Genomic DNA, 13,239 nt, shown 5'->3' with positions numbered 1-13,239 from the left:
ACATAGGTGTGTGTGTGTGTGTGTGTGTGTGTGTGTGTATGTATGTGTTAACTGACAGTGTTTGGTTGTCTTAGGATAAGGCAATATGATTTATGTAATATTACTAATTAGTAATACTTAATAATAATATTACTCATATTACTAAGTTTCAGTATTACCTATATAAATATTCAATATATGTATGTGTGTATAGTTAGATAGATAATTTATAAAACAGAAAAAAAGCACTATGATAAAATAGTGGACAATTTAAATGAGAGGAAGAAAATAACAGTTTAAAGGCAATGTGGCCCCCTTTCAGTGGACTTTGTCTGGTGATGTGGAGGGCAGTGACCTAGACCCCAGCCCCTCAGGGTCATCCTGTCAGTTTGCAGAGAACCTAGATGTCCTTCCTGGTGAGGTCCTTCTCTAATTTCAGATGGAATGAGGAAACTGACCTCAAGTTGACAAATGGCAGTTTGTTTAAAGATCTATGAAATTGTGTAAAACAAGAGTTGCTATTCTAGATTTGGAGTTCATGTATGGAATTAGGTGTCTCTGACCCTTGAAATTATATTCAAACATTCTAGGTATTTGTATGTGTGTGTATTTCTGGGGATAGGTTTGTATGTGTGTGTATTTTTCTGGGCATGATTCTGTACTTTTTATTAGATTCTCAAAATGAAGTATGAATACTCCCTTGTTGGTCAAGCAGCGACGTCCTAAACCATTTAGGATTTTAGATCATAGGGATGGTAGATTGTATTATTGTTCAAAACTTTTCACTGCACCTCCCTGTTGGCCCTTTCCTGCAGGAGTTTTAGAGTCCTACTCCACTGATGTTGGAATTGGTCATCCGAATTGCTTTGACCAATGAAGGGTGAGTGGAGGTGACAAATGCCACTCCTGAGGAGCTTTAAGAGCCATTGCATTGTTCCATCATTACTCTTTTACCTCTGCCATGAGACTGACATTGTCTAGCCCAGAGAGGGGCTGTGCCTACTGCCTGGCTGGGGATGAAGATGCCAGAGCTGAATCTGACTCTTGAACATGTTACAGGAGGGAGATATAGACCATATTGTTGTAAGTCATCAAGATTTGGGGATTTTTTTTGCTGCTGGTAGCATAACTTAGCCTGAGCTGAGTGATCCAACAGGTGACAGCCTGAACTACATTCAGAATCCAACAGGGCACACTGTGATTTGGCACATTTAGAAGTGACACATTTTCCTATGGGTTCTGTGTGGTCTTTCAAGGTTTCCCCATGGAGTCAGAAATAAGACCTCAGTCTTGTGGTTAGTCTGTTAAGACTCAGAGAGTTCATTTTATTGGGCCAGAATCCTTCTCTCTGGAGGAAGAGAGCCACTCTGGGCCTGTTTGTTCTCTCTGCCCAGCAGCTAGTGTGTGCAGGAAAGAATTACTGATACAAGGAGTGTCTGAGGTCAGGAACAGCTCTCAAGCATAACACAAACCACCTAACACATTAGGTATGAATATATTGAAAGATTATGGGGTGCATATCATTTGTGGTGCAAAGTATAGTACAGATACATTTTCTAAAATGCTCCCTTACTCCAGGCATGACAAGGGTGAAAAATAGGTGTTACTACAATAGAGCACAATGAAAGCCCACCCACGAAAGAAAACAGATTTCAGAGGTGACTCATAAACAAAGTACTACCTTCAAGAAAATAAAGAAGCCATCCATTACCCCCACAAAGTGCGTAATAATAAGGACAAGCTCTTCATCACCTCATGTTTGTCGGTTAGAAGTCAGAACTCCCACACAGGAAACACTGCAAAACCTCATACTTTAGTCAGAATGGGCTGCATCTAAATCAAAGAGCTATTCTGTCTTCGGAGAGATTTATTCCATGCCCCAGATTCTTAACTATTGCTCCCATTAAGTAGTTTCAGTTTTTAACAATCTTTTGTTTAAAGAAATTCTGTACTAAGTTAATTATCCCTATTGACATAAAATGGGGAAAGTTGATGGACAGCTCATAAAAGATCTGCCCTGAAGCTTTTTACTCAGTGGAAAATGATCTAGGAAACTACATCACTAGAGTTACTAATAACCCAGGTGGAATAATAATTTCTTCCTAATCTAGTACATCTAAGAAAATGTTCAACTTCTTTTCATCACAGATTGTAAGACTTCATTTCCTTTCCTTTATGGTATTCATTCATTCATTCATTCATTGCCTACTCTTTGCCAGGGACTGTTCTTGGAGCTGGAGCTCAGCAAGACTCTGCCCTCAAGGTGGTTACATTGTAATGGGAGAAGACAGAAATTAAGTACCAAGAACAAAAACAAATAGCAAATGTAATATGTCAGATGGTGATAAATAGTCTGAAAATAATAAAGCAGAATAAGAGGAGATAGAGAATTATGTGCATGGGGTACTATTTTGTACAGGGTGGTCAGGGCAGTTCTCACCAATTGGGGACATTTGAAAGTCCTGAGTGAAGTGAAGGACTAACCATGTAAGTGTCTTTTCGAAGAGTGGGAAGTTGGATTTATGTCTCATTTTACTCAGCTGTATTTCTGGGGAGTGGTATGTAAATTGAGTTTTATTTTAAGCATATTATGGAAACTTCTTATGACTTTTTTTTCTAAGTGAACCTCTCTCTAAAATGAAGATCTCATTGGTAAAACGAACAATTATGCCTTAAAATTATCTGCATCGTGTGTTCAAGTTTCCACACTGAATTCATTTTAAGTAGGTTACACAGGTTTAGGGTAAGATGTTATAGATGAATGATGGACACGAAGAACAGTTGGAGTGAAAATTCTTGGATATAGTTTTTTTTTTAAAGATATATTATTTTAAACTATGTATAATAATAAGTCAACAGTGTTGCATGGTTGAGGCTCTTATATTACCTCTTTGAATTAATAATCAGAATGTTTTATTATTGGCATATGCAAATCACATAAATACTTTCAAAATATCTGACAGCCCTTAAAAATTGATTTGTATAGTTGAGTTAGCATTCTCTTTGTACTTTTATGTACTCTGAGGATGTGCTGGAAATAAACGTTTTTCAAAACAAATGAAGACATAACTCAGGCCTCAGGAAGGTTATCACAATTTCCAAATAAAGGTGTTTAAACCTGGAAGACTGTGCTCTGCCCTTTAGTTTCACCCTTCCTGGATTCAGTGATTGTTTTGAAAAAAAAAAGAAACAAAACCTGTTTACAGAATATAGTGAATTATCAAACTTGTCATCATCTCATTTTAGTAACCCTTTGTATAATAAACTTTGACTTTATGACAAAAGTTGCATGATCTGGTGGTTGCGGTTCAAACCTTGGGGAATGTGAGCTTTGATTGCCATTGCTATTTTAGAACATTAAGGTGGTTGTTAATTGTAGAAGAGCACAACTGGTGTGAAGGTGAGCAATCAGTATAAGAAAATACTGGTCTTCACCCCTTTCACTCCCTGCAACCTTCCCCTTACCCCCTTTCAGTAGGTACAGTAAATGTCAGATGCTGAAGAGATAGAATTAGATCCATCCTTTTAGCATTTATGACCAGTGTCAGGATTGGACATTTTTGGAGGAGTGCTTGTGTGATACAGTCATTTTCCTCCCTTCCCCACCACAGAAGAATTCTTTGAATTATCCAGATCATTACACTCTTTCTGTGACAAGTTTACCATTTATAGCCTTCTTTCTTAGGGTTAAGTGAGATGGTGTTTTTGCATGTATTTTTTCTGTTGAGTTAAATAACACAGCTGTTACTTTTAATATGTAAAAACATTTGTCTCTTCATGGCAGAATGGTATTTTATAAGCAAAACATTTCATCTTTAATTTACAGGTGTACCAGACCAAAGCTCTTTGTTTTAAAAAAAAGTCCCAACTTGGTTTATTTCTCTTTTCTAAGAAATCTGTTTTCTGTTTTCTGTGTGTGCTGTCCCCTAAAGAGCTTATTTGTTCATATCTAGGCCTTGAAATAGGACTTGGCAGTATTATAAAATCAATGGATTCAGTTTAGAGCACCAAACACAATCCAGGTGGTTGAGATTGAGGGGTCAAGCTTTTATCCTGGTTCCATACAAGCTAGCTGGCTATCTGTGCTCCCTCTTTTCAACCTGCTGGATGCTTGTTTCTAAAATGAGTTTTCTTCTTGCACTCCTGACTTCTGTACCTGCTATATTAGTTTCCTATGGCTGCTGTAACAAGTTATTATAAACTGGACAGCTTAGAACAGCAGAAATTTATTCTTTTATTGTTCTGGAGGTTAGAAGTCTGAAATCAAGGTGTTATCAGGGCTGTGCTCTTTGACAAGGCTCTAGGGAAGAATCTTTCCTTGATGCTTCTAGCTTCTGGTGGTTTTCAGCAATCCTTGTGTTTCTTGTGTTGTACATGCGTTGCTCCAACCTCTGTTGTTATCACATGACAGTCTCCCTGTGTTTGTCTGTTTTCACGTGGTGTTCTTTTCTCTATATCTCTGTCCAAATTAAGGACACCAGTCATTGGGTTAAGACCCACCCTAATCCAATATGACCTCATCTTAACTTGATTACATTTACAAAGACCCTATTTCCAAACAAGGTCCCATTCTAAGGTTCCAGATGGGCATGACTTTTGTGGGACACTATTTAACCCAGGACACATGCCCAGGGCTATTTTGCCCAGAGCATATGCATGGCCAAATACAATCAGTACTAGTATAGGGTTTTTGCTTTTGGTAAATGTTTCAAATACACAGCATACTTTTCTTCTTTTGTAAAGTTTTTATTGAGATTTAACATACATGTAGAAAAGTCCATAAATTGTAAGTGAACAAATTTTAACAGAATGAACATAGCCATGTAACTACCACTTAGATCAAGAAATTGAGCATCAGCAGCAACCCAGAAGCCTCCATCATGCCTTTTCCCAGTCATTTTCCCCCCAGAATGACCTTTATTATGACTTCTATCATCAGCATGAATGAATTTTGCTTGTTTTCAACCTTGTGTCTGGCTTTTTGGCCCAGCTTTATGACTGTGAATTTCATCCATGTTGTGGTACATGGTTATGGTTTGTTTATTCTCTTTGCTGCATGGTGTTCCATCCTATGAATATGCTGCTACTATTTTCCCTTGCTATTGCTGATAGACATTTGAATTACAGTTTTTAAAAAATTACAAATGATACTTTGTGAATATTTTTGAGCATGTCTTTGGATGCACATATATATGTGTCTACATTAGGTACAAGCTTAAGAGTAGAATTGTTAGGTCAGAGAATATGTGATTATTTATTATTCGCAGATACTCTCAGTTTTCCAAAGTGGTTGCACCAGTTTACACTCATACCAGCAGTGTGTAAGAATTTCAGTTACTCCATATCTTTGCCAATTCTTGAATTTAAAAAAAAAAAAATTAGCTTTTTTGGTAAATATATAGTGAGATCGCATTGTGTTTTTTAAAACATATTTTATTTATTTATTTATTTATTTTTTTGGCTGTGTCGGGTCTTAGTTGCATCTTGCGGGATCTTTCCTTCTGGCGTGGGTTTTCATTGCAGCGTGTGGGCTTCTCTCTGGTTGTGGAGTGTGGGCTCTGTAGTTGTGGTGCACAGGCTTAGTTGCCCTGCGGCATGTGGAATCTTCATTCCCTGACCAGGGATCGAACCTGCATCCCCTGCATTGGAAGGCAGATTCTTTACCACTGGACCACCAGGGAAGTCCCTCACTATGTTTTTAATTTGCATTTTTCTAATGACTAATGATGTTGAACACCTTTTAATGTGTTAATTTGCCATTCAGATATCATCTTTTGTGTAGTGTCTTTTGCCCCTCATTTTATTGGATTTAGCTATCTTTTTTAATTATTGATTTATAACAGTATTTTACATAGTCTGGATATAAGTTCTTGTCAAATATTTGTAGTTCAAAAATCTCTCAGACTGTGGTTTGTTTTCTACCTCTTAATGGTGGCTTTTGATTGAATAGAATTTCTTAATTTTAATCAAGTCAGTTTACCTATCTTTCCCTCTATGGTGAGAGCTTTTTATACTGAAGAAATCTTTGCTTGCCCAGGGTCATGAAGACATTATCATATGTTATCTTCTAGAAGAGTTATTTTTTACCTTTTACATTTATACCTATAATCCATTTGGAATTGATTTATATATCTATGTGAAATAGAAGTCAAGGTTGTTTTTTTCCCATGTGTATATCTAATTGATCTGGCACCATTTATTGAAAAGATCATGCTTTCTCACTTTTATTGAAAATAAGTATATTGCATATGTGTGGGTCAATTCTTGGGCTTTCTAGTCTGTTCTATTTGTTTAACTTTGTGCCAGTACTATTTTGTTTTTATTACTATAGATTTATAAGAAATCTTGGCATCTAGTAGCATAAAACCTCCAAGTTTGCTCTTCTTTTTAAAGAGTTGTGGCTATACTCGGCTTTTTACATTTTAATTAAAAATTTTGAATCAGCTTGTGAATTTCCAAAGAAAATACCTATTAGGAGTTTAATTTGGAGTTATTGAATATACAGATTAATTTGAAGAGAATTGACGTCTTTATAATACTGAGTCTTCTAATCATTGAAAATGGTATATTTCTCTAATTCAGGGTTTAGCAACCTTTTTCTGTGAAGTGTCAGATAATATATATTTTAGGCTTTCTGGACCACATACAGTCTCTTATTCTTATTCTCCTCTCTTTTAGTTTTACAACTTTTTTTTTTTTTTTTCTTGGCCATGCTTTGTGGCATGTGGGATCTTAGTTCCCCAAGCAGGGATGGAACCTGTGCCACCTTCGGTGGAAGCGCAGAGTCTTAATCACTGGATCACCAGGGAAGTCCCAGTTTTACAACCTTTTAAAAATGGAAGAACCCTCTTAGTTTATGGGCACTAGAGAAGCAGGCTGCAGTTTGTAGTTTGCCGATCCTTGCTTTGTTGATTTAGGTTTTCTTAATATATCTTAATTATGCTTTGTAGTTTTCTGTGTAGAGTCCTTGCATGCCTTTCATTATATTTAGTCTTAGCTATATGGTGAGTTTTGCTACTATTGTAAGGAGTATTTTCTTTTTTTTTTTTTAACATCTTTATTGAAGTATAATTGCTTTACAGTGGTGTGTTAGTTTCTGCTTTATAACAAAGTGAATCAGTTATACATATACATATGTTCCCATATCTCTTCCCTCTTGCATCTCCCTCCCTCCCACCCTCCCTATCCCACCCCTCTAGGTGGTCACAAAGCACCGAGCTGATCTCCCTATGTTATGTGGCTGCTTCCCACTAGCTATCTATTTTACATTTGGTAGTGTATATATGTCCATGACACTCTCTCACCCTGTCACATCTCACCCCTCCCTCTCCCCATATCCTCAAGCCCATTCTCTAGTAGGTCTGTGTCTTTATTCCCGTCTTGCCACTAGGTTCTTCATGACCTTTTTTTTTTTTTTCCCCTTAGATTCCATATATATGTGTTAGCATACTGTATTTCTTTTTCTCTTTCTGACTTACTTCACTCTGTATGACAGACTCTAACTCCATCCACCTCATTACAAATACCTCCATTTCATTTCTTTTTATGGCTGAGTAATATTCCATTGTATATATGTGCCACATCTTCTTTATCCATTCATCTGATGATGGACACCTAGGTTGCTTCCATGTCCTGGCTATTGTAAACAGAGCTGCAATGAATATTTTGGTACATGACTCTTTCTGAATTATGGTTTTCTCAGGGTATATGCCCAGTAGTGGGATTGCTGGGTCGTATGGTAGTTCTATTTTTAGTATTTTAAGGAACCTCCATACTGTTCTCCATAGTGGCTGTATCAATTTACATTCCCACCAACAGTGCAAGAGTGTTCCCTTTTCTCCACACCCTCTCCAGCATTTATTGTTTCTAGATATTTTGATGATGGCCATTCTGACCGGTGTGAGATGATACCTCATTGTAGTTTTGATTTGCATTTCTCTAATGATTAATGATGTTGAGCATTCTTTCATGTGTCTGTTGGCAATCTGTATATCTTCTTTGGAGAAATGTCTATTTAGGTCTTCTGCCCATTTCTGGATTGGGTTGTTTGTTTTTTTGTTATTGAGCTGCATGAGCTGCTTGTAAATCTTGGAGATTAATCCTTTGTCAGTTGCTTCATTTGCAAATATTTTCTCCCATTCTGAGGGTTGTCTTTTGGTCTTGTTTATGGTTTCCTTTGCTGTGCAAAAGCTTTTAAGTTTCATTAGGTCCCATTTGTTTATTTGTGTTTTTATTTCCATTTCTCTAGGAGCTGGGTCAAAAAGGATCTTGCTGTGATTTATGTCATACAGTGTTCTGTCTAGGTTTTCCTCTAAGAGTTTGATAGTGTCTGGCCTTACACTTAGGTCTTTAATCCATTTTGAGTTTATTTTTGTGTATGGTGTCAGGGAATGTTCTAATTTCATACTTTTACATTTACCTGTCCAATTTTCCCAACACCACTTATTGAAGAGGCTGTCTTTTCTCCACTGTATATGCTTGCCTCCTTTATCAAAGATAAGGTGACTATATGTGCGTGGGCTTATCTCTGGGCTTTCTATCCTGTTCCATTGATCTATATTTCTGTTTTTGTGCCAGTACCAAACTGTCTTGATTACTGTAGCTTTGTAATATAGTCTGAAGTCAGGGAGCCTGATCCCTCCAGCTCCATTTTTTGTTCTCAAGATTGCTTTGGCTATTCGGGGTCTTTTGTGTTTCCATACAAATTGTGAAATTTTTTGTTCTAGTTCTGTGAAAAATGCCAGTGGTAGTTTGATAGGGATTGCATTGAATCTGTAGATTGCTTTGGGTAACAGAGTCATTTTCACAATGTTGATTCTTCCAATCCAAGAACATGGTATATCTCTCCATCTATTTGTATCATCTTTAATTTCTTTCATCAGTGTCTTATAATTTTCTGCATACAGGTCTTTTGTCTCCTTAGGTAGGTTTATTCCTAGATATTTTATTCTTTTTGTTGCAATGGTAAACGGGAGTGTTTTCTTAATTTCACTTTCAGATTTTTCATCATTAGTGTATAGGAATGCAAGAGATTTCTGTGCATTAATTTTGTATCCTGCTACTTTACCAAATTCATTGATTAGCTCTAGTAGTTTTCTGGTAGCATCTTTAGGATTTTCTATGTATAGTATCATGTCATCTGCAAACAGTGACAGCTTTACTTCTTCTTTTCCGATTTGGATTCCTTTTATTTCTTTTTCTTCTCTGATTGCTGTGGCTAACACTTCCAAAATTATGTTGAATAATAGTGGTGAGAGTGGGCAACCTTGTCTTGTTCCTGATCTTAGTGGAAATGGTTTCAGTTTTTCACCATTGAGGACAATGTTGGCTGTGGGTTTGTCATATATGGCCTTTATTATGTTGAGGAAAGTTCCCTCTATGCCTACTTTCTGCAGGGCTTTTATCATAAATGGGTGTTGAATTTTGTCGAAAGCTTTCTCTGCATCTATTGAGATGATCATATGGTTTTTCTCCTTCAATTTGTTAATATGGTGTATCACGTTGATTGATTTGCGTATATTGAAGAATCCTTGCATTCCTGGGATAAACCCCACTTGATCATGGTGTATGATCCTTTTAATGTGCTGTTGGATTCTGTTTGCTAGTATTTTGTTGAGGATTTTTGCATCTATGTTCATCAGTGATATTGGCCTGTAGTTTTCTTTCTTTGTGACATCTTTGTCTGCTTTTGGTATCAGGGTGATGGTGGCCTTGTAGAATGAGTTTGGGAGTGTTCCTCCCTCTGCAATATTTTGGAAGAGTTTGAGAAGGATAGGTGTTAGCTCTTCTCTAAATGTTTGATAGAATTCGCCTGTGAAGCCATCTGGTTCTGGGCTTTTGTGTGTTGGAAGATTTTTAATCACAGTTTCAATTTCAGTGCTTGTGATTGGTCTGTTCATATTTTCTATTTCTTCCTGGTTCAGTCTCGGCAGGTTGTGCATTTCTAAGAATCTGTCCATTTCTTCCAGGTTGTCCATTTTATTGGCATAGAGTTGCTTGTAGTAATCTCTCATGATCGTTTGTATTTCTGCAGTGTCAGTGGTTACTTCTCCTTTTTCATTTCTAATTCTATTGATTTGAGTCTTCTCCCTTTTTCTCTTGATGAGTCTGGCTAATGGTTTATCAATTTTGTTTATCTTCCAAAGAACCAGCTTTTAGTTTCATTGATTTTTGCTATCATTTCCTTCATTTCTTTTTCATTTATTTCTGCTCTGATCTTTATGATTTCTTTCCTTCTGCTAGCTTTGGGTTTTTTTTTGTTCTTCTTTCTCTAATTGCTTCAGGTGCAAGGTTAGGTTGTTTATTCGAGATGTTTCCTGTTTCTTGAGGTAGGCTTGTATTGCTATAAACTTCCCTCTTAGCACTGCTTTTGCTGCGTCCCATAGGTTTTGGGTAGTCGTGTCTCCATTGTCATTTGTTTCTAGGTATTTTTTGATTTCCCCTTTGATTTCTTCAGTGGTCACTTCGTTATTAAGTAGTGTATTGTGTAGCCTCCATGTGTTTGTATTTTTTACAGATGTTTTCCTGTAATTGATATCTAGTCTCATAGCGTTGTGGTCAGAAAAGATACTTGATACGATTTCAATTTTCTTAAATTTACCAAGGCTTGATTTGTGACCCAAGATATGATCTATCCTGGAGAATGTTCTGTGAGCACTTGAGAAAAATGTATATTCTGTTGTTTTTGGGTGGAATGTCCTATAAATATCAATTAAGTCCATCTTGTTTAATGTATCATTTAAAGCTTGTGTTTCCTTATTTATTTTCATTTTGGATGATCTGTCCATTGGTGAAAGTGGGGTGTTAAAGTCCCCTACTATGATTGTGTTGCTGTCGATTTCCCCTTTTATGGCTGTTAGTATTTGCCTTATGTATTGAGGTGCTCCTATGTTGGGTGCATAAATATTTACAATTGTTATGTCTTCTTCTTGGATTGATCCCTTGATCATTATGTAGTGTCCTTCTTTGTCTCTTGTGATAGTCTTTATTTTAAAGTCTATTTTGTCTGATATGAGAATTGCTACTCCAGCTTTCTTTTGATTTCCATTTGCATGGAATATCTTTTTCCATCCCCTCACTTTCAGTGAGACACTGTATGTGTCTCTAGGTCTGAAGTGGGTCTCTTGTAGACAGCATATATATGGGTCTTGTTTTTGTATCCATTCAGCCAGTCTGTGTCTTTTGGTGGGAGCATTTAATCCATTTACATTTAAGGTAATTATCGATATGTATGTTCCTATTCCCATTTTCTTAAATGTTTTGGGTTTGTTATTGTAGGTGTTTTCCTTCTCTTGTGTTTCTTGCCTAGAGAAGTTCCTTTAGCATTTGTTGTAAAGCTGGTTTGGTGGTGCTGAACTCTCTCAGCTTTTGCTTGTCTGTAAAGGTTTTAATTTCTCCATCAAATCTGAATGAGATCCTTGCTGGGTAGATTAATCTAGGTTGTAGGTTTTTCTCCTTCATCACTTTAAGTATATCCTGTCACTCCCTTCTGGCTTGCAGAGTTTCTGCTGAAAGATCAGCTGTTAACCTTATGGGGATTCCCTTGTGTGTTATTTGTTGTTTTTCCCTTGCTGCTTTTAATATGTTTTCTTTATATTTAATTTTTGACAGTTTGATTAATATGTGTCTTGGCGTGTTTCTCCTTGGATTTATCCTGTATGGGACTCTCTGTGCTTCCTGGACTTGATTAATGATTTCCTTTCCCATATTAGGGAAGTGTTCAGCTATAATCTCTTCAAATATTTTCTCAGTCCCTTTCTTTTTCTCTTCTTCTTCTGGGACCCCTATAATTCGAATGTTGGTGCATTTAATGTTGTCCCAGAGGTCTCTGAGACTGTCCTCAGTTCTTTTCATTCTTTTTTCTTTATTCTGCTCTGCAGTAGTTATTTCCACCATTTTATCTTCCAGGTCACTTATCCGTTCTTCTGCCTCAGTTATTCTGCTATTGATCCCGTCTAGAGTATTTTTAATTTCATTTATTGTGTTTTTAATCATTGCTTGGTTCCTCTTTAGTTCTTCTACGTCCTTGTTAAATGTTTCTTGCATTTTGTCTATTCTATTTCCAAGATTTTGGATCATCTTTACTATCATTATTCTGAATTCTTTTTCAGGTAGACTGCCTATTTCCTCTTCATTTGTTAGGTCTGGTGTGTTTTGACCCTGCTCCTTCACCTGCTGTGTGTTTTTTTGTCTTCTCATTTTGCTTATCTTACTGTGTTTGGGGTCTCCTTTTCACAGGCTGCAGTTTCGTGTTCCTGTTGTTTTTGGTATCTGTCCCCAGTGGCTAAGGTTGGTTCAGTGGGTTGTATAGGCTTCCTGGTGGAGGGGACTAGTGCCTGTGTTCTGGTGGATGAGGTTGGATCTTGTCTTTCTGGTGGGCACGTCCACATCTGGTGGTGTGTATTGGGGTGTCTGTGGCCTTATTATGATTTTAGGCAGCCTCTCTGCTAATGGATGGGGCTGTGTTCCTGTCTTGCTAGTTGTTTGGCATAGGGTGTCCAGCACTGTAGCTTGCTGGTTGTTGAGTGAAGCTGGGTCTTGATGTTAAGATGGAGATCTCTGAGAGATTTTTGCCATTTGGTATTACATGGAGCTGGGAGGTCTCTTGTGGACCAGTGTCCTGAAGTTGGCTCTCCCACCTCAGAGGCACAGCCCTGATGCCTGGCTGGAGCACCAAGAGCCTTTCATCCACACGGCTCAGAATAAAAGGGAGAAAAAATAGAAAGAAAGAGAGAAAGAGGGTAAAATAAAATAAAATAAAGCTATTATAATAAAAAATAAGAAAAAAATTATTAAGAATAAATTTATTAAGAAAAAATTTTTAATTTTTAAAAATAGATTTATTAATTTTTTATAATAAAAAATAAGAAAAAATTAAGAAAAAATTTAAGAAAAAAAATTTTGATTTTTTAAAATAAAAAATAAAAAAACTTATTAAAGAAATTTTTAAAAATTTTTTTAAAAATAGAAAATAAGGAAAAAATTATTAAGAAAACATTTATTAGGGAAAAAAAAAAATTTTTTAAGTAAAAAAAAAACGGACGGACCTAACCCTAGGACTAATGGTGAGAGCAAAGCTATACAGACAAAATCTCACCCAGAAGCATACACATATACACTCACAAAAAAAGGAAAAGGGGAAAAATTAATATATCCTACTCCCAAAGTCCACCTCCTAAATTTGGGATGATTCGTTGTCTATTCAGGTATTCAACAGATGCAGGCACATCAAGTTGTTTGTGGAGCTTTAATCTTCTGCTT

The sequence above is a fragment of the Eubalaena glacialis genome, chromosome 6 (assembly GCF_028564815.1).
Source record: "Eubalaena glacialis isolate mEubGla1 chromosome 6, mEubGla1.1.hap2.+ XY, whole genome shotgun sequence".
Lineage (NCBI taxonomy): Eukaryota > Metazoa > Chordata > Mammalia > Artiodactyla > Balaenidae > Eubalaena > Eubalaena glacialis.
The sequence above is the reverse complement of the archived record's forward strand: the minus strand, read 5'-3'. Positions refer to the sequence as shown.